At 39.4% G+C, this 27,680-nt stretch overlaps 1 protein-coding gene across 1 annotated transcript in view; it reads right to left on the reverse strand.

Moving 5' to 3' along the window:
* Nucleotides 1–27,680, reverse strand: part of rabgap1l (RAB GTPase activating protein 1-like) — a 422,326-nt gene that overhangs the window by 241,717 nt on the left and 152,929 nt on the right.

Below are 27,680 nucleotides of genomic sequence, written 5' to 3' on the forward strand. Positions count from 1 at the left end.
AGCGAGGATCTGCCCCATCCTGACCATAGCTGATGCTAAAACCCTGATTCATGCTTTTGTTTCTTCTAGATTAGATTATTATAATGTCCTATTTTCAAGGTTACCGCAGTCCAGCATTAGGGGTCTTCAGGTGGTTCAGAACGCTGCTGCGAGGCTTTTGACACAAAACAGAAGGTTTGAACATATCACACCCATTTTGGTATACTTACACTGACTCCCTGTCTTTGTGAGAGCAGATTTTATAGTTTTGTTATTGACTCATAAAGTTGTTCATGGACTGGCGCCGTCTTATCTGGCTGACCTCGTGAAACCTTACATGCCGGCCCAGGTTTTGTGGTCGCAGGATGCGGGACTACTCTGTGTTCCCAGGGTGAAGAAGAAGTCAGCAGGTCAAAGAGCTTTTTCTTATTGTGCACCCGCTCTGTGGAACGGTATTCCTGTGACCATGAAGCAGTCGGAGTCTGTGGACATTTTTAAGTCAAAACTTAAAACCTATTTTTATTCTCTTTCTTATGAATAGCTTTTATGTTTTTATCTGTGTTATTCTTTTACTTATGTTTTTAATTATGTATTTTTTTTATTTATTTTTAAATTTGATATTGAACTATTCTGTGTGAGGCGCCTTGAGACAGCTTTTGTTGTGATTTGGCGCTTTATAACCTGATTAAACTGAACTGAAACTGAATCGATTTCTCTAAGTTGTGAGTCATCTTTACAGAACAAAATCCTGTTTGCTATATTGCTATTTGGTGCAAAAGACAACAGAGACGACCTATTTACATCTGGTCATTAACGGTCCTTGGTGCAAAGGCGTTTGCAACATCACCATTAATATATAGTACAAAAACAAGTGTGTGACGGACCTTGATTTCAAGATATCAGAGTTTGGTAACAACCCAAAGGTAACACAGACAAGCTATAATACAGAACTGCGCATACGTTGCAAGTCAGATTTGCAACACATTTTCATAATATACCCCACCTCATTTTTCTCAATGGTATTGGGAATGTGACACATAGAAAATTGTTAGTTTGCTGATCTATTTTATCCAACACAGACCTCTGGTCAGAGTAGGTATGCCCCCAGCCCCCAGACCTCTTGTCTGGGGGCTAGGGGCTTGTGCTTTGGATTCGGTTGCAGTGGGATGAGGGTGTCGGGCCGCTCCCCTGTTGGTTTGCTGTGCTGTGCCCAAATCGGTGCCTGACCTAAATAACATAATACAGATACAACAACTGTGTGCACTGTGGTTCTAGCAAATCCTCTAGAGCATTGTATGGTGTCCATCCGCCATTCAACACAATGGATTTGCAGTGATCTCAAAAATGACCCAAGCGAACGGCCAAAAAGCGGAAATTTTCATCCCTATTTGCAGCAGAAGGAATGTACAAGGCTTTAGGGTCCAAGTGCTTCCTGTCATACTGTATGATTGTGAGACTTGCAGACTCAGGAGTGACCTTTAAAGGTGATGACTAGATGTCTTTGGTACTCCATCTCTTCTGAGGATCCTTGCAGACTGCAAGAATGGCCGAGGAGTATCACTTGGTACATGGTGAACAAGCAGGAGCTACAACATTTTGGCCATGTGGCACATTTCTCTGAGTATGATCCAGTATGCAGGTGTATCAGTGTTGAGGATCCCAGCAACTGAAAAAGAAAAAGGGGATGCCCACATTCCACCTGGATGCAGCAGATGGATGGATACTTTTCAGAGGTGGGGATGAACTAGTTGTCTGCCTGAGTGACTGCCATTCAGGATCCAAGGCAGCTCCTCAACTTGACACTAATAGGGGCTAATAGTTATTCATGCCACCGGTATGGCTCTGATATTTTCCTTTAATTTATATCAAAGATTTGTTTTAACTAAGTTTAAAGGACATAATGATAGTAATTTTAGTATAATGAAACCTGTATCATTTCTTTGCAATTTGAAGTCGCAAACAAATTAGAATGTGCCAAAGGTTAGAGGACATTTTCACAGCACTGTGTTGTGTGTTGTTTAAATGTTCTCAATAAAGAGTGCACACTTTTGTTTGAATAGCATTTTCCCTGCTGTGCCAACATTTGTGGTTTTCTGATTGTACAGTGGGGTAATTCTATGGTAAAGGAATTACAGTAAAAACCTATCAATATTTCATCATACAATTAAAAGGTTACTTTGACTGTAATTGCCGCAGAATTGCCCAGTTGTAATTTACTTATTGACATATTGGCCAGCAAATATGAGCCACAACTACTTGTCTTTCTTTGACTTTAGATTTTTTTTTCCCCCAAAACCTTTCTCCTGGAGTGAGACTAAATGCTACAGAAGTAGAAGTAGGCAGATCACTGACAGCCGGGGGCCAGCTGCTGGACCATAATTACTAAGTAAAAGCATAATACAGTCAAGCTTCTTGTGGTATCACACACAACTTGACCACAGGATGGAGAGTTAAATAAGGAATGAGCGAGGATAGCAGAATGAGAAAGAAAAGATGTTCAGGTGCCAAGGAGAGCAATTTGACTGTCATAGATTTTAATTAAGCTAAAATGATCAGAGAGAGAATTAGAGAAGCAGTCTGTGCATCTGTTGCAACGTCTCAACATCTCTGCAGTGTGCAGGAAGTGTAGCAGTTAAAAGGAGGGACAGAAAAATCTTAGTTTGTCTTCTGTTGTCATTACGTGCTCCTCTTTGTCCTCTATCAGAGAATATTTGTACAAATTATAGATTTTAAAAATTTCATTTAAGAAAAATTGACACACACTTTGGTATTTTTAAATTGGACTGAAACCATTGCAAAAGCAATGCTTTAATGAGGTCCACTCTGTCATGATAAAATATTTATCCAACAGGATCTGCAGTTCATGGTAAGTTAAAGGGCTGTACAGACTAAAGACAGATATACTAAAAGAGGAAATTATCCTATTATACAACAAAAAAGGTTAAAATTTGGCACCATGTTGTCTACAATAAGTGATGATTTTCACTCAGTGTGACTCAGAAAATACATTAAATGCTGCAGTACTTTTAAACGTCATTTTGAAATGAATGTACAAAACTAAAACCAAGTGACAAGATGAGAAATGCCAAATTTCACCCGGGAGCAATAAGCAGCAACAATTTTCAAAGACTGTCCTCATGCAAGCAAATGAGATTTTTAATGCTGCTGAAACATAGATCATGACACACAAAGCAAGTTTTACTTGTTGTTTTAAACTCAGCTAAAAAGCCTAATTAAAGCTGTCTAAGAAAGTCATGAAGCAGATCCACAGATCCATGATCATCAAAAAGTAGTCATTTAGAATCAATTTTAAAAAACAACAGAAAAGTGCTCTAAAAAACAGCCAAATCATAAAGGTTCTCTCTTTAAAACGCATCTGAAAGTTTGACAAGCTATCAATCAGTGGGAAGAACCTCCAGTCAGTCCATGTGTGTCAATATGTCTATTTTCATTAATTTCCTTTTATTATAGAGGAACATAAAAAAAGTGGCACACGTGTGCCTAGCATCCTGCCACCAGTAATTTGTAGCAGGGCAGTCAACTGTCTCAGTGGTGGCTCGAGTTATCTGGTAGATATATTAGCAGATATTCAGTGAAGCCTGATTTTTCTGTGTTCTGATACTGTATCTGAAAATAAAAATAGCCAGCCGTATTGCTAACCTAATCAAGCTACCACATTGGAATGTGAGTAAATAAAATATTACAGTTCTGAGCCCAATTGCACCAAAGTAGGATAAGGTATTAATCCAGGATATTGTGGTTAACCTGGCTCAATTTATCCATGATCTGATTACACAAAAGCGGGATAGTGGAAAGTGGGATATGTTATGGCATAAGACACCATGGAGATCTAGTCTGTTTAGATACCCTGCTCTAAATGCCAGGATCTATTTAATGCAGTTAATCCCCAAAGCGTGAATCACTGCAAATTGTGAATTATTGGCAAACTATGAATTGCAAAATGTGGATACTGAAAAAATATCTCCCGAAATGTGAATGCACATCTTGCAAAACGTGAATTTCTTTGCATTCGGTGTACTGTATGTGCCTGGCTGAAGAGCCAATAGTGCGAAGCTCCCATCTGTGCACGTCTCATTTTCACTGCACCATGGGGCTTCGTGCTACCCCTCGACTTGCTCGTTACCATTTGAGAGCCGCTGTTCCTTCATAATGAAAGGACCCAGTTGAGGTGGTTCAGGCATCTAGTAAGGATGCCCCCTGGGCGCCTCCTTTGGGAGGTGTTCCAGGCACGTCCATCTGGGAGGAGACCCCGGGAAAGAACCAGGACGAAGTGGAGACATTATATCTCCACACTGGCCTGGGAAGACCTTGGGATGCCCTCGTCAGAGGTGGTCAATGTGGCCCAGGAAAGGGAAGTCTGGGGTCCCCTGTTGGAGCTGTTGCCACCACGACCCGATCCTGGATAAGCGGCTGAAGATGAATGATGAGTGAGTGAGGTGAACTGCTCCAGTCATACTCCCCACCTGCCTCTGTCCCCGTAGCAAGTCACATCTATTTTTAACGTATTTACAATTGTAAATACGTTACAAATACATGGGTGGCACAAGAAAGTGAAAACACATATTTCCATTGTGGTCCACTTAAAAATCAAATGACAAAATAGAAGTAATAACAAAATAAAATGAAATAATAATAATAATGATAATAATAATGGTGTGTATATGATAACAAGTACCTAAACAATTTATAAATACATTAAGATAGTAAATTAACATTAGAAAAATACATAATTAACAGGAAATAAAAGGGTTGAGTTCCTCTTCTACAAAACATTCTGGACTCACACTCCATTCCAACTCATTATACAAGCTTTGCATAATGTTTAAACACTCTTGAAAAATATCAGCTACCTATTTTATAAACACTACCCAATCTAGAGCCTGTGGATCCCCATGGGCAACATACTAGTGTAAACCTATGTCTGGTACACACTTTCCAGTACATTTTCTTTTGCTCACATTTGTACAACGCCAATTCCAATGAAGTTGGGATGTTGTGTGAAATGTAAATAAAAACAGAATACAATGATATGCAAATCCTCTTCAACCTACATTCAATTGAATACACCACAAGGACAACATTTTTAATGTTCAAACTGATAGACTGTTTTGTTTTTGTGCAAATATTTGCTCATTTTGAAATGGATGCCAGCAACACATTTCAAAAAAGCTGGGACATGGGCAACAAAAGACTGGGAAAGTTGATAAATGCTCAAAGAACACCTGTTTGGAACATTCCACGGGTGAACAGGTTAATTCGAAACAGGCGAGTGTCATGATTAGGTATAAAGAGGCATCCCCAAAAGACTTGACAAAGTGATTAGGAAGGCCAGCTCTGTCCTGGGAAGTCCCCTGGACACAGTGCAGGAGGTGGGAGAAAGGAGGATGATGGCAAAGCTGTCATGAGGATGATGGCTAAGCTGACATCCCTGCTGGAGAACACCTCCCACCCCATGACTGCACTGGAAAGCTCCTTCAGCGATAGGCTGCTCCACCCCAGGTGCACGAAAGAGCAATGCCACAGGTCTTTCCTTCCTGCTGCCGTCATACTCCATAACCAGCACTGTTCCCAGTAGACCCCTCAGATCACTCAAATCAGACCAAAAAAAAAAAAAAAAAAGTCCAAAAATCAGTCCAAAAAAAGTTGGGATGGGGCAACAACAAACTGGGAAAGCTGATGAATGCTCAAAGAACACCTAATTGGTTGGAAACAGGTGAGTGTCATGGTTGGGTATAAAAGGAGCATCCCCAAAAAGCTCAGCTGTTCACAAGCAAAGAAAAGATGGGGCAAGGATCACAACTTTGTGAACAACTGCGTGAAAAAATAGTCCAACAGTTTAAGAACAATGTTTCTCAACGTTCAATTGCAAGAACTTTAGGGATTACAATATCTACAGTCCATAATATAATCAGAAGATTCAGAGAATCTGGGGAACATTCTACATGTAAGCGGCAAGGCCGAAAACCAACATTGAATGCCCGTGACCTTGGATCCCTCAGGAGGCACTGCATTAAAAACCCACATCATTGTGTAAACGATCTTATCACGTGGGCTCAGGAACACTTCAAAAAAACATTTTCAGTTAACACAGTTCGTCAGTACATCTAAAAGTCTAGATTGTTAACAGCGCAAAGTTCAAAAGCCAGCATCTGTGAAGGTATGGGGGTGTGTTAATGCTCATGGCATGGGCAACTTACACATCTGTGATGGCACCATCAAAGCTAAAAGGTACATCCAGGTTTTGGAGCAACACATGCTGCCATTCAACCAATGTCTTTTTCAGGGACGTCCCTGCTATTTCAGAAAGACAATGCCAAGCCACATTCTGCATGTTACAACAGTGTGGCTTTGTAGTAAAAGATTCAAGATTCAAACAACTTTATTGATCCCTAAAACGGCAATTCATCTTCACACCCAATTACCTCAAACAAAAATACAGCAAATAATTCCCAGTTATTACTTGTTGAACGTAATAATGGCACACATCAGAATTAAAACAACCACACATATACATTTGATTTGTTTATGTACACTAAACTTTGAAACAGTCCATCATCTGAATTGAGGCAATGAATGTGTGGGGGGCAGCAGCAGCATTTTTGCCGTGCGGTCGAGCTCAGGGGAGTGGCAGAGAGAAGGCCAAGGTGAGGTGGGGACAGAAACACAAGGGGCGAGGTATGGGTGTGGGCGGGGGGGGGGGGGGTACGTCATGTGTGTAAATGAGTTCATATCAGTCTCTGTCTGTGTATGCATAGAGTTTGGATTGGCCTTGATGACAGCCGCAGACTGTAAGGAAGGGCAAAATGAAGAGGGAGCCAGATGCTTCACCAAGGATGTTGAAATCCTTCTGGAAGAAAACAAATGGGGCATGTTGGCCTTCGGTAGCTGATAAGGCTGCCACGTTTGGGTTAGGCAGAGAAGCACAGAGTTTCAATACGGCCTTTCTTTAACCGTCTAGATCTAATTGTGAATATACACTGATCTCCAACAACAATTCCTTTGCAGGGCAGACATTTGCTCCAAGATGATTTCCAATTTGCGTTTAAGTTCAAGAGTTAGCGCAGTCTGAGATTGTACCGCCTTGCCCACCTCATTAATCAAGACGGACAGGTGTGGGGTTGTGGTTTTGGTAGCAGCCGTCTTGCCAATTTTCCCGTAGGTCAGAGCAGCACCTAATCCAAGCAACAAAAGCCCTCCAGCCATAAAAGCAAATAAGAATAAATCCTCAAAGTCTCCCACGGAGAGTGGTGCCAAGCATGCGAAGAGCCACTTCTCCCAGTCGTCGAGAACATAGCCCACAGGATAGGTTCCATCTGGGCATGCTGGGTCCCCCCAGCACTGATTTCCTTGTTGAAAAGATGGTGTCAATAGTGTTGAGAGACCAGCTGAACAATTCCATGGTTATTCCAAATATAGTTTGAAGAATTCACAGTCTGATGAAGTAGGAACTTTTGAAGGTTGGGGCAGAGGTAGAGAAACACAGAAAGAGAGGAGAGAGGAGGAGATGCGACTGCCCTCACCGGAGTCCCAACTGAAAACATTCCTGTATTATTGTGTTTATTATGTTCATACAGCGCAGGTACTAGACTGGCCTGCCTGCAGTCCAGACCTGTCGCCCACTGAAAATGTGTGGCGCATTATGAAGCGCAAAAAACAACAACGGAGACCCCTGACTGTTGAACAACTGAAGTCATACATCAAGCAAGCATGGGAAGGAATTCTACCTACAGAGCTTCAACAATTAGTGTCCTCCGTTCCAAAATGCTTACTGAGTGTTGTTAAAAGGAAAGGTGATGTAACACAGAGGTAAACATACCACTGTCCCAGCTTTTTTGAAATGTGGTGCAAGCATCCATTTCAAAATGAGCAAATATTTGCACAAAAACAATAAAATTTATCAGTTTGAACATTAAATATCTTGTCTTTGTGGTGTATTCAGTTGAATATAGGTTGAAGAGGATTTGCAAATCATTGTATTCTTTTTTTATTTACATTTTACACAATGTCCCAACTTCATTGGAATTGGGGTTGTACATGAAAAAGGCAAAACATATTTCAGAAAAAAATGTGATGACGGTGAGAGGTTGTAGATATAGGGCAAAATCTATTAAGTAACCGATCTGCATTTAGGTGAACCAGCAATCTGCAATGCTTTAACCAATGTGTGGAGTTGCAGAGAGTGCCAAGCAGCTTGTGTAAATGACGAAGCATTCAGACAGGATTGATTACAGGCCTAGAATACATCTAAATAAAAGCATCCTCATGATTGCAGTCTAAAGTATAGACTGCTGTAGTAGTTGAGAATTTCTTTAATACGTCACCATTTTTGCAATGTATGAATACGACAAACACAGTAATACAGGAATGTTTGATACATTCTCACTTCAGGAGTCTGATATGATCATATGTTCTCATTTAACAAATATACTATTCTGTTAAGGCTCGCTAATCTTAGATCAGGAAGGGCATGCACCTTGCACCATTGCAATAAACTGAAAAATGTCTACTCTGTTTCACATCTTTGGCGTCACGGGTGCTACCTACCTCATCACTCTTTCTTCTACATAAGCTGCAAAACTGTTACTGCAGTTGATTCAGTGGGGCAGGTGCACATTATAGCTAGCCTCTGGTGTGTGTAACACGCGGAGAGAAGCCACAACAGGCCACGAAATTTTGTTCATTAATGTTGACAAAAAAAACAGAGAGAAAGAAATATACATTCATTTCTATGCCAATATCTTAATGGTTTGCTTTACAGACTCTATAGCCGAATCCTGCATGTCCTCGTGAGTACTGCATAGCTCAGTGGTAGCAGATGTAATTCTGTATCCCAGAATAATGGAAGACTCTTTGAAACAGTGGAAGAAATATCAGGGTTATTTCTAAAAGACAGGAAAAGAATCAAGAAAGTAATCATTGCAAATATCAGTGGCACTTGGAATAATTTTACTGGAAACCAGGAAAAGGTGAGTTATCTGCCCTTAGGGGAGTGTTTACACAGTATTGCCAGGTGTGGTGCTGTCAGACCGGGCAGTTTCCTGTCGAATTCTCTCATTTTATTTACACAGTGTTGCCAGACGGAGCAGTTGTGAATTTTATTTTGCAGGTAAAAATTGCTTCTGAATAGTTTGGGATCCATCTGGTACATTTTCAAAAAACATTTAAACGCTAATTTGAAACAAAACCCAGGAGCATACAATCAGTACACTACATGGCATCATGGCTGGGTGTGGAAGGATCGTCTTGGATGAGATGTCTCTTCTACATTGCATGGAGGTCTGGGACAGTGCCTACGGAGTGGCAAAATGGGGTCGTGGTCCCCATATTTAAAAAGGGGGACCAGAGAGTGTGTGTCAATTACAGAGGCATCACACTACTCAGCCTCCCTGGTAAAGTCTACTCCAGGGTGCTGGAAAGGAGGGTTCGGCCAATAGTTAAAAACATTTGTAAAGCCGGAAATCATACATTTTAGTTCCTGCCTGTTATGTGTTTTGTAGCCGACAGACAGTTATGCGAGATAGAGCTCAATCCTCTGCCAACAAAGAAGAGCTGGCTACCAGAGGGAAAAGAAGAGAAGAAGAATAATGACAATTTATTTTCACAGCCATACAGGCTTGCAGACGTGTTGGACGAGTCATGCACAACAAGGCGGTTTTGACTTATGGCTAAAATTTTAAACAAACAAATTCCGGACAAGTTATCGAAATTAACGTCACCCCTGTCACTTTTACCAAGAGAAAATATCAGCTATATGTTTTAGTTTTAAAGTAATGCACTAATTTTTTAATGTTTTATTTACAGACACATGCCAAAATGGAGCTTCCTGTTATCCTGTTGGTCGGTTTATAAAAACCACCGCCCAAGTTACTGTAACATACACTCAACAAAAATATAAACGCAACACTTTTGGTTTTGCTCCCATTTTGTATGAGATGAACTCAAAGATCTAAAACTTTTTCCATATACACAATATCACCATTTCTCTCAAATATTGTTCACAAACCAGTCTAAATCTGTAATAGTGAGCACTTCTCCTTTGCTGAGATAATCCATCCCACCTCACAGGTGTGCCATACCAAGATGCTGATTAGACACCATGATTAGTGCACAGGTGTGCCTTAGACTGCCCACAATAAAAGGCCACTCTGAAAGGTGCAGTTTTATCACACAGCACAATGCCACAGATGTCGCAAGATTTGAGAGAGCGTGCAATTGGCATGCTGACAGCAGGAATGTCAACCAGAGCTGTTGCTCGTGTATTGAATGTTCATGTCTCTACCATAAGCCATCTCCAAAGTCGTTTCAGAGAATTTGGCAGTACATCCAACCAGCCTCACAACCGCAGACCACGTGTAACCACACCAGCCCAGGACCTCCACATCCAGCATGTTCACCTCCAAGATCGTCTGAGACCAGCCACTCGGACAGCTGCTGGAACAATCGGTTTGCATAACCAACGAATTTCTGCAAAACTGTCAGAAACCGTCTCTGGGAAGCTCGTCGTCCTCATCGGGGTCTTGACCTGACTCCAGTTCGTCGTCGTAACCAACTTGAGTGGGCAAATGCTCACATTCGCTGGCGTTTGGCACGAAGGAGATGTGTTGCACTGCATGAGGCAAATGGTGGTCACACCAGATACTGACTGGTATCCCCCCCCAATAAAACAAAACTGCACCTTACTTACTGATAGTCAATATGGATTCAGAGCACATAGTTCAACATCACTTGCATTAATAGAATCAGTTGAGGAGATTACAAACGCCATAGACCACAAATTACATTCAGTTGGAATATTTATAGACCTTAAAAAGGCTTTTGATACAATTAATCATGACATATTAATCAATAAACTTGAACAGTATGGGATTAGGGGGTTGGTGTTGCACTGGGTGAGAAGCTACTTAAGTAACAGAAAACAGTTTGTGAAGTTGGGGGAATATACATCATCATGCTTGGACAATGCTTGTGGCGTCCCACAGGGGTCAGTATTGGGTCCAAAACTGTTTCTAATTTATATAAATGATATTGTCAATGTTTCCAAAATATTAAAATTAGTATTATTTGCAGATGACACAAGCATTTTTTGTTCAGGGGGGGATTTGCAGGAGTTACTGAGGAGGATCAGTATAGAAATGGGAAAATTGAAAATATGGTTTGACAGAAACAAATTATCATTAAACTTAAGTAAAACAAAATACATGTTATTTGGCTATTGTAATACAGACATACAGGTTCAGTTACAAGTCGAGGGGGTAGATATTGAAAGGGTACATGAAAATAAGTTTCTGGGGGTGATAATAGATGATAAGATAAACTGGAAGACTCATATAAAACATATACAAAGTAAACTGTCAAGAAGCATTTCAGTTCTAAACAAAACGAAACATATTCTGGACCACAACTCACTCCGCATTCTTTACTGCTCACTGGTTTTACCATATTTACAGTACTGTGCAGAGGTATGGGGTAATACTTATAAAGGTACAACACAACTCCGCATTCTTTACTGCTCACTGGTTTTACCATATTTACAGTACTGTGCAGAGGTATGGGGTAATACTTATAAAGGTACAACACAATCACTATCAGTAATGCAGAAAAGAGCTATAAGAATTATTCATAATACTGGCTATAGAGATCATACAAATCCACTATTTTTACAATCCAAATTCTTAAAATTCACAGACTTGGTTCATTTTCAAACAGTACAAATTGTGTATAAAGCAATAAACAATTTACTTCCAGCAAATATTAAAAATATGTTTTTTAACAGATCAGGGGATTACAGTCTGAGGGGGAAATTTAATTTAAAGCATCAGTGGGCACGAACAACATTAAAAGGTTTCTGTATTTCTGTCTGTGGGGTGAGGATGTGGAACAGATTGGGAGTGGGGCTCAAGCAATGTCCAAGCATGAACCAGTTCAAACAGCGGTACAAAAATATGTTTTTTTCTGGGTATAGGGAGGAGGAAGGGTAATGAGGGTTAGGGTGTTTTTGTTTTTTGCTTCGGCTTGTAAATATATAGTATTTTGTATGTAAGTAGGTATGTGTAGGTGTATATTTATGTTTGTGTATATATATGTGTATATATGTATATGTGTATATATGTGTATGTATATATGTATGTGTATGTGTATATATATGTATATATATATATATATTGATATCGGTTTAGGTGTGTAGGAATCTATGTGTATATGTGGCAAAGGGTATTACTGGTTGTGGGGAAGAAGGGGTAGGGATAAATAAGCTGATGCTTCACCCTACCCCTTTTCGGACATGTTGGGTACACAGTAGGAACTTTTTTGTTGTTGTCTTTACTGATCTATCTTGTAATTGTTGTTGTATCAAATGTTCGAAATAAACAGTTTTCATTCATTCATTCATTCATTCATTCATTCATTCATTCTATTTTGACATTTGATTTTTAAATGGACCACAATGGAAATAAGTGTTTTCACTTTCTTCTATCAAGCATGTACTTTTAACATATTTACAATTATATTATGTGCTTACATTGAACTTACTAAATAAACCATGCATGCAGCCTTTGAATATACACACTGGTCAAAAAAAAATCTTGCATGCACTTTGAGAACTGATTTAGAGTAATTTTGGGGTGCTGAATCCAGATCTGAGCTCAGATTTCCTCTATCACATCATGTTTTTTGCAATCTGCATGTTCTATTGATGGATTATGCAAAGCTTACTCGTTCACTCAAATTTGACACTACTAATCATGCACAAAAGCAGCTTCAAGTACAGAGTTTTTAAACCAGGTTCACAAACTGTGAACAAGAGCCGTAATAACTTATTTAGTCATTAAGCACCCCATTGTTTTAGTGCTGCTGGACCTGACAGATGCCTTTCATACAGTTGACCACTCAGTCCTCTTGTCCCATCTAAAAAAACATGTTGGACTCGATGGCACTGTTATGAAGTGGTTCACATCATATCTTTATGATCAATGTTTTTCTGTAATGGTTGGTGACCTGTCCTCTTCGAGTGCTTGTCTTGCTTGTGGTGTTCCGCAAGGCTCAATCCTGGGCCCCACTCTCTTTTCCCTGTACATGTTGCCACTCGGATCAATCACTGCAAACCACAATATGTCGTTCCACGGTTATGCAGACAACATTCAAATCTACCTCCCGTTAGAACAAACTGACGCGGTCACTGGTGGCAGGGTGGCCAGCTGTATCACAGAAATAAAACAGTGGTTGTCTTTGAATTTTCTACACCTAAAGCAGGACAAGACTGAGTGTGTTGTGTTTGATGACCCACAGATAATGGACATCGGGGGATTGTCAGTTAAACCCACTGTCAGAAATCTTGGGGTGATGTTTGACAGTGGTTTTAACGTCAACAAAAAAAAATTGACTCTGTGGTCAAGTTGCTTTTATCAATTACGGCTTTTAGCAAAGGTGAAGCCTTTTTAAATTGTGTAGATCTGGAAAAAGCCATTAATTTTATTAGTTCTCGGCTGGACTACTGTAATGGGCTTTACATTGGAGTCTCTCAGTCTTCACTCAGTTGACTTCAACTGGTTCAAAATGCTGCAGCACGTCTGTTAACTAACACACCTACAACCCCTGGCAATAATTATGGAATCACCGGCCTCGGAGGACGTTCATTCAGTTGTTTAATTTTGTAGAAAAAAGCAGATCACAGACATGACACAAAACTAAAGTCATTTCAAAAGGCAACTTTCTGGTTTTAAGAAACACTACAAGAAATCAAGAAAAAAATTTGTGGCAGTCAGTAACGGTTACTTTTTTAGACCAAGCAGAGGGAAAAAAATATGGACTCACTCAATTCTGAGGAATAAATTATGGAATCACCCTGTAAATTTTCATCCCCAAAACTAACACCTGCATCAAATCAGATCTGCTCGTTAGTCTGCATCTAAAAAGGAGTGATCACACCTTGGAGAGCTGTTGCACCAAATGGACTGACATGAATCATGGCTCCAACACGAGAGATGTCAATTGAAACAAAGGAGAGGATTATCAAACTCTTAAAAGAGGGTAAATCATCACGCAATGTTGCAAAAGATGTTGGTTGTTCACAGTCAGCTGTGTCTAAACTCTGGACCAAATACAAACAACATGGGAAGGTTGTTAAAGGCAAACATACTGGTAGACCAAGGAAGACATCAAAGCGTCAAGACAGAAAACTTAAAGCAATATGTCTCAAAAATCGAAAATGCACAACAAAACAAATGAACGAATGGGAGGAAACTGGAGTCAAGGTCTGTGACCGAACTGTAAGAAATCGCCTAAAAGAAATGGGATTTACATACAGAAAAGCTAAACAAAAGCCATCATTAACACCTAAACAGAAAAAAAAAACAAGGTTACAATGGGCTAAGGAAAAGCAATCGTGGACTGTGGATGACTGGATGAAAGTCATATTCAGTGATGAATCTCGAATCTGCATTGGGCAAGGTGATGATGCTGGAACTTTTGTTTGGTGTCGTTCCAATGAGATTTATAAAGATGACTGCCTGAAGAGAACATGTAAATTTCCACAGTCATTGATGATATGGGGCTACATGTCAGGTAAAGGCACTGGGGAGATGGCTGTCATTACATCATCAATAAATGCACAAGTTTACGTTGATATTTTGGACACTTTTCTTATCCCATCAATTGAAAGGATGTTTGGGGATGATGAAATCATTTTTCAAGATGATAATGCATCTTGCCATAGAGCAAAAACTGTGAAAACATTCCTCGCAAAAAGACACATAGGGTCAATGTCATGGCCTGCAAATATTCCGGATCTTAATCCAATTGAAAATCTTTGGTGGAATTTGAAAAAAATGGTCCATGACAAGGCTCCAACCTGCAAAGCTGATCTGGCAACAGCAATCAGAGAAAGCTGGAGCCAGATTGATGAAGAGTACTGTTTAAAGCCAGAGGTGGTGCAACAAAATACTAGTGATGTGTTGGAGTGTTCTTTTGTTTTTCATGATTCCATAATTTTTTCCTCAGAATTGAGTGATTCCATATTTTTTTCCCTCTGCTTGGTCTAAAAAAGTAACCGTTACTGACTGCCACAATTTTTTTTCCTGATTTCTTATAGTGTTTCTTAAAGCCAGAAAGTTGCCATTTGAAATGACTTTAGTTTTGTGTCATGTCTGTGATCTGCTTTTTTTTTCTACAAAATTAAACAACTGAATGAACATCCTCCGAGGCCGGTGATTCCATAATTTTTGCCAGGGGTTGTAGACGTGATCACATCACCCCAGTCCTCTACGCTCTACATTGGCTTCCAGTTCGGGCTAGAATTGATTTTAAAATTCTTATGTTTGTTTTTAAAGCTCTGAATGGTTTGGCCCAACCATACTTAGCTGAGCTGCTGACACATCAGGATCAAACCAGAGCTTTGAGATCTTTCAACCACTTTGCACCGGAGATTCCAAGGTCCAGATACTGCCACTGGGGAGATAGGGCTTTCTCTGTGGTCAACCCAGACTGTGGAACAAGCTTACCCCACTCAATCACAGCTCTTACAGTACTGCGTCATAGCTAGCAAAGGGGTCAACCCTGCCTCCTCACAAAGATAAAAGTTTCTGTCTCCTCCTTTCGCAGAGTTACTCTCAGACACCTCTTGGATCTCTCTTTAGGCTATGATTCCTTGTCAGGAAAGCTTGGACTAAGTTAGGAGCTCTTTGAGAGAGCTTTCAGTTGCATCGCGGACACGGGCCCAGGTCTTTAATTTCCACACTTATTTAAGGCACTTTATGTAACTGTACAATGAGTGGACAGGTGTTGTGACTGTTTCAGGACTGACAGTCATTGTAACTTCTAAGCCACAAAGAAGTTCCGGGTGACATAAACATAAAGGATCCTACCAATCATTTTCATGACATAAAATGCAGAAGCATAATTTAGACATGTAACAGCCAGCAATTTTCTGAAAGATTAAAAAAATATAACACACACACACACATATATATATATATATATATATATATATATATATATAAACAGCACTTTCAGTTTTAGAAGTGTTCATTTATCGCTAGCTTTTACATAATATATGAGAAACATGTTATATTTACACATAAATGAGGCAGTTTTGTAGCACAAGGGAGAGACCAGCCAGTGACGACATGTTGCCACTCCACTCTGATTAGCTGTCACCCTCACCCCTCAAAACAAACAAACAAACAAACAAAGATTTGTATGATTCATAGCATAAAAATATGAAACAGAATGCGACTTTTTAACCTCTTAAAATAGGACAAGGTTAGCCATCTTTGAACTTGTCCAAAGTCTGTGTCCTAAGAATGTTCCCTGTGAATTTGAAGACTCTGGCAGGACTGGCTTTACGCTGAGCACAGACAGACGTGGGGATGCAAAGCCTTCGCAATGCTCAATGGCCATATTTGATGGCCTCGGGTAATGAGAGTGCAAAAGCACGTACCTCCTTACCAAGGTTCCACTGATTTCAGTTCATTCTGATATGCAATGTGATTCATCTGTAATGCAACATATCAGCATTGCTACTGCAAATGTGCACTTCAGTGTATATTTTTCCAGGCTCAGGATTACAGCCATTACTGTTTCAGACACCAAAGTACAATAGATCTGTAGAGTTGTAAACACATGCGTACAGACATATTGGGAGGCTGATTACTTATTGCAATAAAAGCTATTTACAAAGGTTAAAGGGTCTTTCACACACAGCGCGCAGCACAATCATTTAGTTGCTTCTGCATGCTCAGAATGCATATGCAACGGAGTTTGGTTTCTGTGCTGGAGGATGAACAAACCTCGCGGTCGCCATGTTTGTGAAAAGTCGTGTGTTCCCAAAAAAAGGAAAATAAAAAACAAAACAATCTGCAAGTGACAACCACAAGATTAGGAACAAAAAGCAGAAGAATTAGCGAGACATCACCCTGCTCAGAAGAGCTTTTTCAGCGACTGTTTGTCATAAGACGGGATGAAGCAGAAGCGGCCGGTCCGGCCAGAGACCCATAGACCCAGTGAGAGACAGAGAGCGAGAGCAGTCAGTGTTATCAAGCAGACAAACTCAATCCTAAAGTCTTCACTTTTGGATATATACACACACCCAGTTTGAGCAATGGAGCTTCTGCAAATTTGTCTGAGGTGAGTGAGTAATCTGAAAATAAAACCTTACGTTAGTGCAGCACTGAACACTGAAATTTTGTCTGCTAATGTTAGTTTAGCCTTTAGCTGCAGAATCAGTCAAGCTGAGAGAAAGCTTTGTATTTGTCAATTGTTTGATCTAGCTTTATTTTATAAAATAAAATAAATAAAATAAATATACACAATAGTTTTTAAATGCTACTGCTCTTACTACAAGAACAGTCTCAACTTCATATAACTTCTAAATTTTTCTTATTTTAATCTAGTAATCAGACCTTAAAGAAAATAGAACAGCACTGTTTAGTGTTTCTTTATATTTTCAGAAATATATTTCTTCACTTGACCCACATCAGGAACATTTCAACATTTGCTGTGCAGAGAACCTTACAAATCCAGATGCACTTCGGGACTTCCAGTGATGGACCTGGAGGACCTGGAACCCAAAACCTGAAGTCCAGACAGAAGATGGTGCCCACTGTGGCAGCCATCTCTGTTCTACTCTCCCAACACAGATGCTTCTTTTTATTTATTCTTGCTTTATTATTAATGTTGAATGCACAGTACACCTATGCAATTGTAAGCTAAAATAGAGAGGCACGTTTAAATATCGGCAAGGTTAATTATGAACTTTCATTTAGCCTCTCCAAATTTGGCTTTCTTCTACATTGGGCGGACGCAGCAGCCCTGGCCTTTGGTGAACTGAGCAGCTGGCAGAGAAATTGGCCAAGGTGGAAACAAGGCAAAACGGGTGGCCTGCATGCTAGGCTAAAAGCTAGGAACAAGGAACAAGGAGCTGAGAAAAAAGATTACAACTTTACATGAGATCACAGTATTGCGCGTTTTCATTTTCACGGAAACCCTGCTGACAGAACATGTGCTGGACTCAGCGATTCATCGTGATCAGTGATGCCGGTAACGCGTTACTTAGTAACGCGTTACTCTAATCTGACCACTTTTTTTTAGTAACGAGTAATCTAACGTGTTAATCTTTCCAAATCAGTAATCAGATTAAAGTTACTTCTCCATGTCACTGTGCGTTACTATTATTCTTCATTGTGGGTCGATAACAGCATTAAACTGTCTGTGGGCAGGGGGTTGGGGTTCGACTGAACTGCCCACTTTAAGTGAGCTGTGAGCTTTTAATCCGCGGTTTTTTGCAGCTGCTCGACTCGTCCTCACCTCTTAAAGCGCGGTGATCAGCACACCTGCACTGAGCTTTACAAAGACATTTTTATACTTTTTTTCCTCCTTTATTTGGAATTCTGAGCTGAGCCGCTCCGTATCGTCTCGTTAAAAACAGCTGATCCTCCGTGACACGTCAACAACTAACACTATTTTCCACTCAAATGCACCTAAACTCTCTTTCTGAGGTCCACATGATGTGAAAACGCAATAAAACTTTCTTACCTGTAAATCTGGTCATGTTTTCTGCATAAATAAATGTTATCCACTCTTTGTGCTCAAACGCCAAAGCAGGGGCGAATCTAGATGGAATAGGGGCGTGGGGCAAGGATGTGCCCCCCCCACAACACCCCTAGATTAAAGGTGCAATTTTGAAGCCGTTTTTTACTACAACTAATATTGCTTAAAATAATAATAATTTGGACAAGTAAAATGTTTAGAGAGAATTTAAATGTTAGAAAAATGTTAGAATTTAATAGTTACATTTATAAACAATGTAGGTTCGAAATTGCAAGTTTTACTGTTACAGTGCTGTCAACAGTTAAATATGAGGTCAAGAAAGAGGTCTTTATTTTACTTTTTATAAAACAAGTATTTATTTTCATTGAAGTCAAGAAAGGGTGACTATAAAGTGAGTTTTGGCAAAACAGGTATCATTGTCATGTTGAGGTGGCAGAGGGTTGTTGTCGGCAGCTGGGAAAAGTAACTAAATAAGTAACTAGTAATCTAACTTAGTTACTTTTACAATTGAGTAATCAGTAAAGTAACTAAGTTACTTTTTCAAGGAGTAATCAGTAATCAGTAATTGGATTACTTTTTCAAAGTAACTGTGGCAACACTGATCGTGATACACATGTTGTGAGAGACCGGGCATCAGCATCTGGCAAACACAGAGGTGGCAGTGTTTGTGTTTATGTAAACAAACGGCAGTGCTCAGATATAGAGACCGTAAAAAAAATACTGTTCACTGGAGATTGAACTGTTGATGGCGAAGTGCACACGTTTTTGCCTGCCTCGTGAGTTTAATGCTGTGTTTATAACAGCTGTTTACATACCACCATGAGCTAACACCTCTGGCGCACTAGGCTAGCTGCATGTTGGATGGACTGTTCCATGACGCATGTCAATGTCCTTAGACCACTTAATGTTACAAACTGGATTTGACTTGACTGCTTGTGCAGCCATGACGCATGTCCAAAAATGTCATCATTGGCGTATAGTCTAAACTGATAAAACCAAGGTCTTCATATCTGTCTGGTACAAACCTCGGTGCCATGAAATGTTCTGTTCTTTGCTTATCATGCTGACACAAACACATTTCTCACAACGTTTTGATATGAGACATACCGCTTGAATAAAACAATGCGATCACGTCACCCGCTTACTACGTCAACCACACCACTTTTTGCAACCAGTTACATAGCTCCACTGATCCACATGGCAGGGCAAGATCCGCCCACCTGAGGGTGGGCCGATTGCAGGCTTAAGAAGCAGCCTAACCTTAATGACGGTGCTCTTGTTTGCAATGGTGCATGTGAAATTTTGTTTCAAGATCCCAGCGCTGTCTTAGTTGACTCTGTTCACCAGCGTAGGCATCTTTTCAATACAGCATCTGGCTTTTAAGTCCATCACCTGTCAGTCTTCAGGTTCACTCACCACATAAAACTATCGGGAGAGGTTCAGCGGGCAGAAAAATGCCTACAACGCCATCAGCAAACGAGAAACTTAACACCCAGATGCTGTATTTGTCATAGCTGGGGATTTTAATTGCTGCAGCCTCAGGACCATTTTCCCCAAGTCCTATCAGCAGTACTATTTGATCTTCTGAGAATATTTAGACATGATGACCTTTTGATCTACTTTTGTACCTTGAAAATAACAAATTGGGACAAATTACTTTGAAACACTAATGAAAATTGTAGCCCCATGTTCTGTATAACAAAGAAACTGTGAAGGTACATTTTTCTTGTTGTTTTCAAGAAGCAGTCTCATGATGCTTCTCACTGAAAATAATTGGTTTTAGAGCAATGCACACCATGTTTGCATGCTCAGTGTGAAAGGCCCTTAAGTCAGTTTGTCAGGTTCCCACTGTTCATTGCAGAGCTGTCACAAAAGGACATGCCAAATTATTGACTGGAGAATAATGTCCATATACAAATGCAAACAGGATGCTGGTTTACTGAAGCTGTGATCATGGTGGACACGCAGATGTATGTCTCGTATTGGAAAAACTGAGAAGATGCTATTTTTAGGATGTAATGGACTCTCTAACGTGCCACAAGGCAGAGCTGCAACCGGACATTATGCGCATGCGATCCGAACCTAGGAGCAAATGGATCTGTACATTGCTCTCTGGGCGGGTGGAACTTGAACATGATCTCTGGCTGTGGATCCGAGTGACAACGAGTGGACTGTTCCATGGCTGCCAATCGCAACTGCGATCAAGCACTCGTGTGACGTGTGTGTGTGTGTGTGTGTGTGAGTGAGAGAGAGAGAGAGGGCTTCTTTTTGTTGTGGACTAATTTGGATGGCTTTACACTGGGTGAGTGGAATGTTACTTTTTTCATCTTTTGCTTTGTGTTCTTTTCAATGGAACGTTCAATGAAAGTACTTTTTTTTTTTTTTTTACTTTGACTCTGTGTGTGTTTTAACCTCCAGTTTATACGGCCTTCTGGCTGAATTCGAACAATATACAACCCCAATTCCAATGAAGTTGGGACGTTGTGTAAAATGTAAATAAAAACAGAATACAATGATTTGCAAATCCTCTTCAACCTATATGCAACTGAATACATCACAAAGACAAGATATTTAATGTTCAAACTGATAAACTTTATTGTTTTGGTGCAAATATTTGCCCATTTTGAAATGGATGCCTGCAACACATTTCAAAAAAGCTGGGACAGTGATATATTTACCACTGTGTTACATTACATCAACAATAAAGTTTATTAGTTTGAACATTAAATATCTTGTCTTTGTGATGTATTCAATTGAATATAGGTTGAAGAGGATTTGCAAATCATTGTATTCTGTTTTTATTTACATTTCACACAACGTCCCAACTTCATTGGAATTGGGGTTGTATAATCATTATGAAGCTTGTCGACTCTCAAATGTCAAAACCGTCAATCTCTATAAGGAACTATTTAAAAGAGAATTATTGTTGAATAATGCCTTAAAAACAGCTGACACGCAGGTTAAAACTGCTGTTACGCTGTTTTAGCCCGCATGTCAGCTGTGTGCCACTTAATTGACATGGAATGTCTCCGTGGCATTTGTACAGACAACATGATGACACAGATATATATATTTATTAGATTTTTCACAGTTATATACAATACTTATCAGTATTTTTAACAGGCTGCGCTTATAACTAATTGCCACAGGTGCAAAAAATCTTTTCACAGCTCCTCCTTTTGCCATGACTACATCAAAATGAACAGTTATCACTTAAAAACAAGTCATCATAACACAACCTCACACCTGTGTAATCTTTGGAATTAATCTGTGCCTCAATTCTTAATGTTAGCAGATACATTCCACTGAAGTGCAGGCTGGGACATTCCTAACACCTACGTCCCCTGTCGGAAACACCCCAGTACCCACGAGAAGTTTGTTTTCGGAAGTCTCCGTAGCAGTTTGCTGCAAATGCTGTATACTTTGAAACCAGTCACGGAAGTGCACAACGTAATCCCTGGGGATCATCGGATGGTCACTAACAGCCTAATCTAAATTCTTATGATTTCAGTGCGACATGCCCTTTAAGGTCCATTTTTCTACTGTATCAAATACTTATTTCATGCAATAAAATGCAAAGTAATGATTTAAAAATCATACAATGTAATTTTTTTAAATTTATTTTGTAGATTCTGTCTCTCACAGTTGAAGTGTACCTACGATAAAAATTACAGACCTCTCCATTCTTTGTAGGTGGGAAAACTTGCAAAATTGACAGTGGATCAAATATTTATTTGCCTCACTGTAAATAGAGCAATATACAATACACAACAAATGAAACATTTTTGATGCCACTTTAAGACTTTGTTAAATCATCCAACAAAAAACAGGTTAACAGAGTAGATTACAATTAACATGAGGCTTTATAAATGAATTGCATGCTACTACAACAACAGCAATAATAATAATTTCACAATTTTTGCAAATAATTACAGATTTATGAGAAATGACAACCACAACGTTTTATTAAGACTGTTTCCCTCTTTTGCAATAAAGAATATTATGGAAGCATTTCAGAGGGATGCCATTGAAATAACCGTAGGCATCAAGATGATGTGGCAAATGATTTTGTTGTCATTACTGCTGCTGCAGTAATGACACGTAGTAACGTGTAAATGTAGTAAAATAGTTTCTGTTTTAATAAATTACAATTTATTTGACCTCAAAAAAAAAAAAAAAAAGAAGAAGAAGAAGCCTGAGCAACCTCCCAAAACATGAAGAAGAGCCCAAGGCTTCAGAAGACTTCGCCACCCTGAGATGGAACACTGTGGAGCAGTCATGTTGAAGTGACTCCTGTTGAGATTGGTGACCCATTCAAGGCAGAAGACAGAACACACTTTCAGATATCCTATAAAGTTGAGCATTTTTAGCTCTAAATATCCGTTTTCGCTCATCCTTTCACTGATGCCCTTTTGGTTCCTCAGTTATTCTCTTTTCTCCAGCTGACATTTTCTTTAGTTCTTATGTTTTAACCTGCGACAAAGCTCACCCCTTCACCTATCCCATGCCATTGTTTCCCAACACCCTTCCTGTGCTCAACTGTTCCTATCTACTTCCAGTGTCCTCCCACTTGTTACTATTACAGTCCTCCCTATTCCCTAGTGCCTCTAAACCCCCAAAGGGATTTTGAGAATGTGGCTGTTTAAAAGGCAAATTCAATGTGAAGACCAATTTTATGGGTAAGAATAATGGATCAGGTTCTGTAATAAAGATGTTGAGAAAAGAGATGATAGTGATAGATGATGAAAGTAGCACCCTTGCAGACAGGAAGACACTGGGAGGGTCATGAGGGCAGCATTGGAGATTATTAGAGCCAGGGTGCGGACCACTGGTGAACTCAATTTCAATTTAAATCATTTATATAGCTCCACATCACAACAAAATCACCTCAAGGTGCTTCACACAAGTAAGGTCTAACCTTACCAACCCCTAGAGCAAGCACACAGGTAACAGTGGAAAGGAAAAACTCCCTTTGATGATTTGAGGAAGAAACCTCAAGCAGACCAGACTCAAAGGGGTGACCCTCTGCTTGGACCATGCCACCGGCACAATTAACAATGCGAATATACAGGAAATTTTGGGTAATTGCCTGTATGTGGAACTCGCAGAACAGCGCTGCTTGTCCAGGGGAAGAAGGACAATCAGGGACACTTCACATCCCTTTAACAATCCGTTTTCCCACCTGCCCTCAGGTTGACAGTACTGTAGCCTGAGTTGCAAAACACACAGATTCAGGGACAGTTTTTACCCAACCGCCATAAGACAGTTAAATACAAATTGATAGAAATAAATATGCAATATAGAATGAAAAATATAAAATACACTGTACGATGTGGTAATAACGTTATCCTTGTAGCATTTTCATTTGTGCAATATCTCGTGTCCTTTATTTATTCTATGTTGCGGACATGGGTTCATTTCCCGCCTGTGGCCTTTCTATGTGGCGTTTGCATGTTCTCCTCATGTTTGTGTGGGTTCTCTCCGGGTGCTTCAGTTTCCTCCCACATCCAAAGACACACAGGTTAGGTGGATTGGATACTTTAAATTGTCTGTAGGTGTGCGTGCGGGTGTGAATGTGTATGTTTGTCTATATGTGGCCCTGTGACAGACTGGCGTCCTGTCCAGGGTGTACCCCACCTTGCGCTCTATGACTGCTGGGATAGACTACAGCCCCCCGACCCTTAATTGGACTAAGTGGTTGAAGATGGGTGGGTGTATGTTGCGTATACACAGGTACAGAGACAGCTAGTAATAGTTTTTTTTAAACTTATCTATCACTATCACACACCTTGGACTTGTATTCTGTGCTTTATTCTGTTTTTACATCTATTTGAGTAGTGCGTCAATATTTCATTCTGTAACAGCATCTGTGATGGTTTTTACTGAATGACAGTAAAAACAAGTCTAAGTCTAGTGTACATCAATATGCAGGAACAGTAAAGGAAAAGGAATGATTACTTGCAGAGAAGTAATTTTTTGAACACAGAAAATCAAATAATATTTGGGCAGCAATTTTCTGGTTAAAAGCAAACCAAAAATGTATATTAAATGAAGTAACATACAAGGTTTCCTATTTTTAACACACAAACAAAACAGAGTGCAAATTCACATGCATCTATCTGGAAATATTGAATTTTGCTAAAAATGTAACCCAAATAAGTACAAATATAGATGAGAAAAGTGAAAAATATTTTTTTCCCCTGTGATTCTATAATTGGTCAGTGTGTTGTGCTGTTAATGTTCATGCTGACAGGGTATGATGACATAATTAGTGATATCTGATTGACCATTCAGTTGCATTTCAGCTCCAACATCCGTCAAAAATAGCAACAGCCTATTTGCCGTGTAACGATACATATTGCTGCAGCTAAAATGTATTGCTGTGGAGCAGGAAGCGCACTCTGGCGTGCATGTGAGAGGGAGAAGAGAAAAGAGAAGCTCAAAGAAATCACATCCCATCTAGCCTGTTGATTGCCATTTAGAGAGCGTGTAACATATCTGTAAATTATGAATAAGTAGAAACTTTGCTGTGTCACATTTTGACCCGCCCTGCCCACACCTGCAACATTTTCTCACCAAACATATCTGCAACTGCCTGACTTGTGGGTCAACCCATGGGTTATGGTTTGGCAAGTGTGCTGCCATGCAAAGGGCTCAACTGCACACTGGGAGCAATTTAAGGACTAACACTCAAGCGACTGAGCTATTTTAGCCACTAATATGACCGAGTGGGGTCATTTATGAACCCATTTGATGTATTATTGGAATACCTCTATATAAATGATTGTTTTAGTGTTCTTCATATTTAGTACACTCCCTAATATAGTTGTCCATCATTTAACATGGTGAGGTATGGAATTTGATATTTACTTTACCAAAAAGTAGGCAAAAACACACACTGATTACCTTGTCTGTTACATCATGTAAAATGCACATTACCTTTAATTTCTTTGCATTTTACTTCTTTGCATTTTATTTCTTTGCATCAACAATGAAAACAATACATCATAAAAAGTGAAGTTTTGTTGAGTACAATATGTATTACAACATGGTAGGACAGTTATAGCATCACAATATTCCATAATGATTCTATATCAGGGTGGCCGGACATCTCTGTCTGATGCTGACTCATTTCCATCAATGAGACTATTTTCATTCTCACTCTGAGCATCAAAGAATTATTTTCAATGCTTGTGCAGCTGTAAATCTTGCTATTCTAGGTCTGTTGGCCAGGCTTCCCTATAAAACAGTAACATATAATGATTAAAGTTGGCAAATTAGGATACCATCTAAAGCTATATTAAAAATCCCACAGATCTCCCTGGGGTCATTAGTGACCTCGCACAAGTTTGGATTGTAGTTACCACACGAAACAGCTGGTCCTTGCAAATTTCTATGAGCACATAGAGACTGACAAATTCATGGTAGGATTTTTTCCCCCATTTGAATTGGAGGAATTATGCACAAACATATATGCCTGGGGTCATACATGACCCCACTCAGTCGCTTGAGGGTCAAGGACCTTTCCCAAAGGCCCTTGGTTATTTTCAGGTCTAAAAGAGATTTTAACCAAGGATCCTCTGATCACAAGCCCTTTGCTGTAGCTACTACATTAACTACATCCATTAATTTTCTGCAAATTCAACGCCAGACACCCTGGTAATAAATGCTACAACTGAATCAAACAGACTTCACAAAAAAACTAGAGTGAGAAATTTCTACTAGTTTCGCCTTTATTGGGCTGGCAGCAACAGGAAAACCATAGCTTTTGATAAAATAAATAAAAAAATAGATACTGAATTATTTAACAGACTCCTTTCCCTAACTGAAACAACAGCAGCCTAGTTAATTAAATGGTTGCCACTAAATAGTTTATCAAAGTTTGTCACTTTTTTGCTGCACAACAGGCTAAAAACAGATACACAAACCTTACAGACAGTATACCCATATACAGCATGTATATTGTGTAAATGTTTAATTCCGACTCAATAAATAAATAAATAGACATTGTGTAAACAAACTATTTTCTCTAGAAGCCCCCTACCAATGCACTTGAAGAGACAATAAAAACATCATGACAGTTTTCATTTTGTACAACTTCTGTTTGGTCAGTGTAATACACACACATATAAACAAAATGTCATTTAAATATTCATTTATTGGCTCTATGAGTTCAACAACCCTGAGCCAAGACAAATAATGCACAAAACCTGCAAAAAAAATTCACACCCAAGAAATGCATATTTGTACAATGTATGATAAAAATAAATAAACAAAAACTAATTTTCAACTTCAACAGCAATAATTAATTTTTTATTAGATCACACAGCAAAAACCAGGATATTGTATTTAGGCTAATGTTTAATTGCCTTCTGCTCTTGTATGTTGTGTGCAGCCTTGTTTTTTTTTCCCTTTTCATTTCTTGTCACAACAGCACTTACAGAGTATGACTTTCATCTACTACCCAATAAATGTTGTTCCAGATTATCACCAAAACACTATTAAAATAAATCTTATTTGACACTTCTACACTGTAGGTCTATGCTGTGTTCTCATGTTACAAGCCAGGTCATACAGCTACTGAAAGACACAGACAAGACAGAAACAAATATATTCTGTCTTCTCCTCCCAGATTAGAGATATGATACATAATTCTGAAAGATCATGTACACACTTAAGAGGCAGCCATCAATTGTGATGGATAAAAGAGCATCACCAGTGTTTAGATAAATGGAATCATATCTAAAATTATCACAAAAAGCAAATTCCAATGTGTGACACTACCTAGCTAGAAAAAATAAAGTGCAGGATGTTCGACTTCCAAAAATCATTTTCCCACTTTTCCGGGAAAATACATCCGTAGGCACATACAATCTGTAATTCATTAAATCTGCATAAAGTAGCATGTTTGTTATATCATGATTTACCAAAATGACTCCTGCTGTGGTGAAAGAACTATACATACAGGCGATCGAAAAGAAATTCAATGCCTACTTGGAACCTGAACACATTTCACATTAGCTGAATTATCTAGACCATCAAATGCTTATAAAACCTTGGATAATTATTAAGAAAATGGAATTTATCTCATGAGGAGTGATGAAGATGTGCAGAGAGCAAAACAGAACAGTGGCTAGTGA

The sequence above is a fragment of the Thalassophryne amazonica genome, chromosome 10 (assembly GCF_902500255.1).
Source record: "Thalassophryne amazonica chromosome 10, fThaAma1.1, whole genome shotgun sequence".
Taxonomy (NCBI): Eukaryota; Metazoa; Chordata; class Actinopteri; order Batrachoidiformes; family Batrachoididae; genus Thalassophryne; species Thalassophryne amazonica.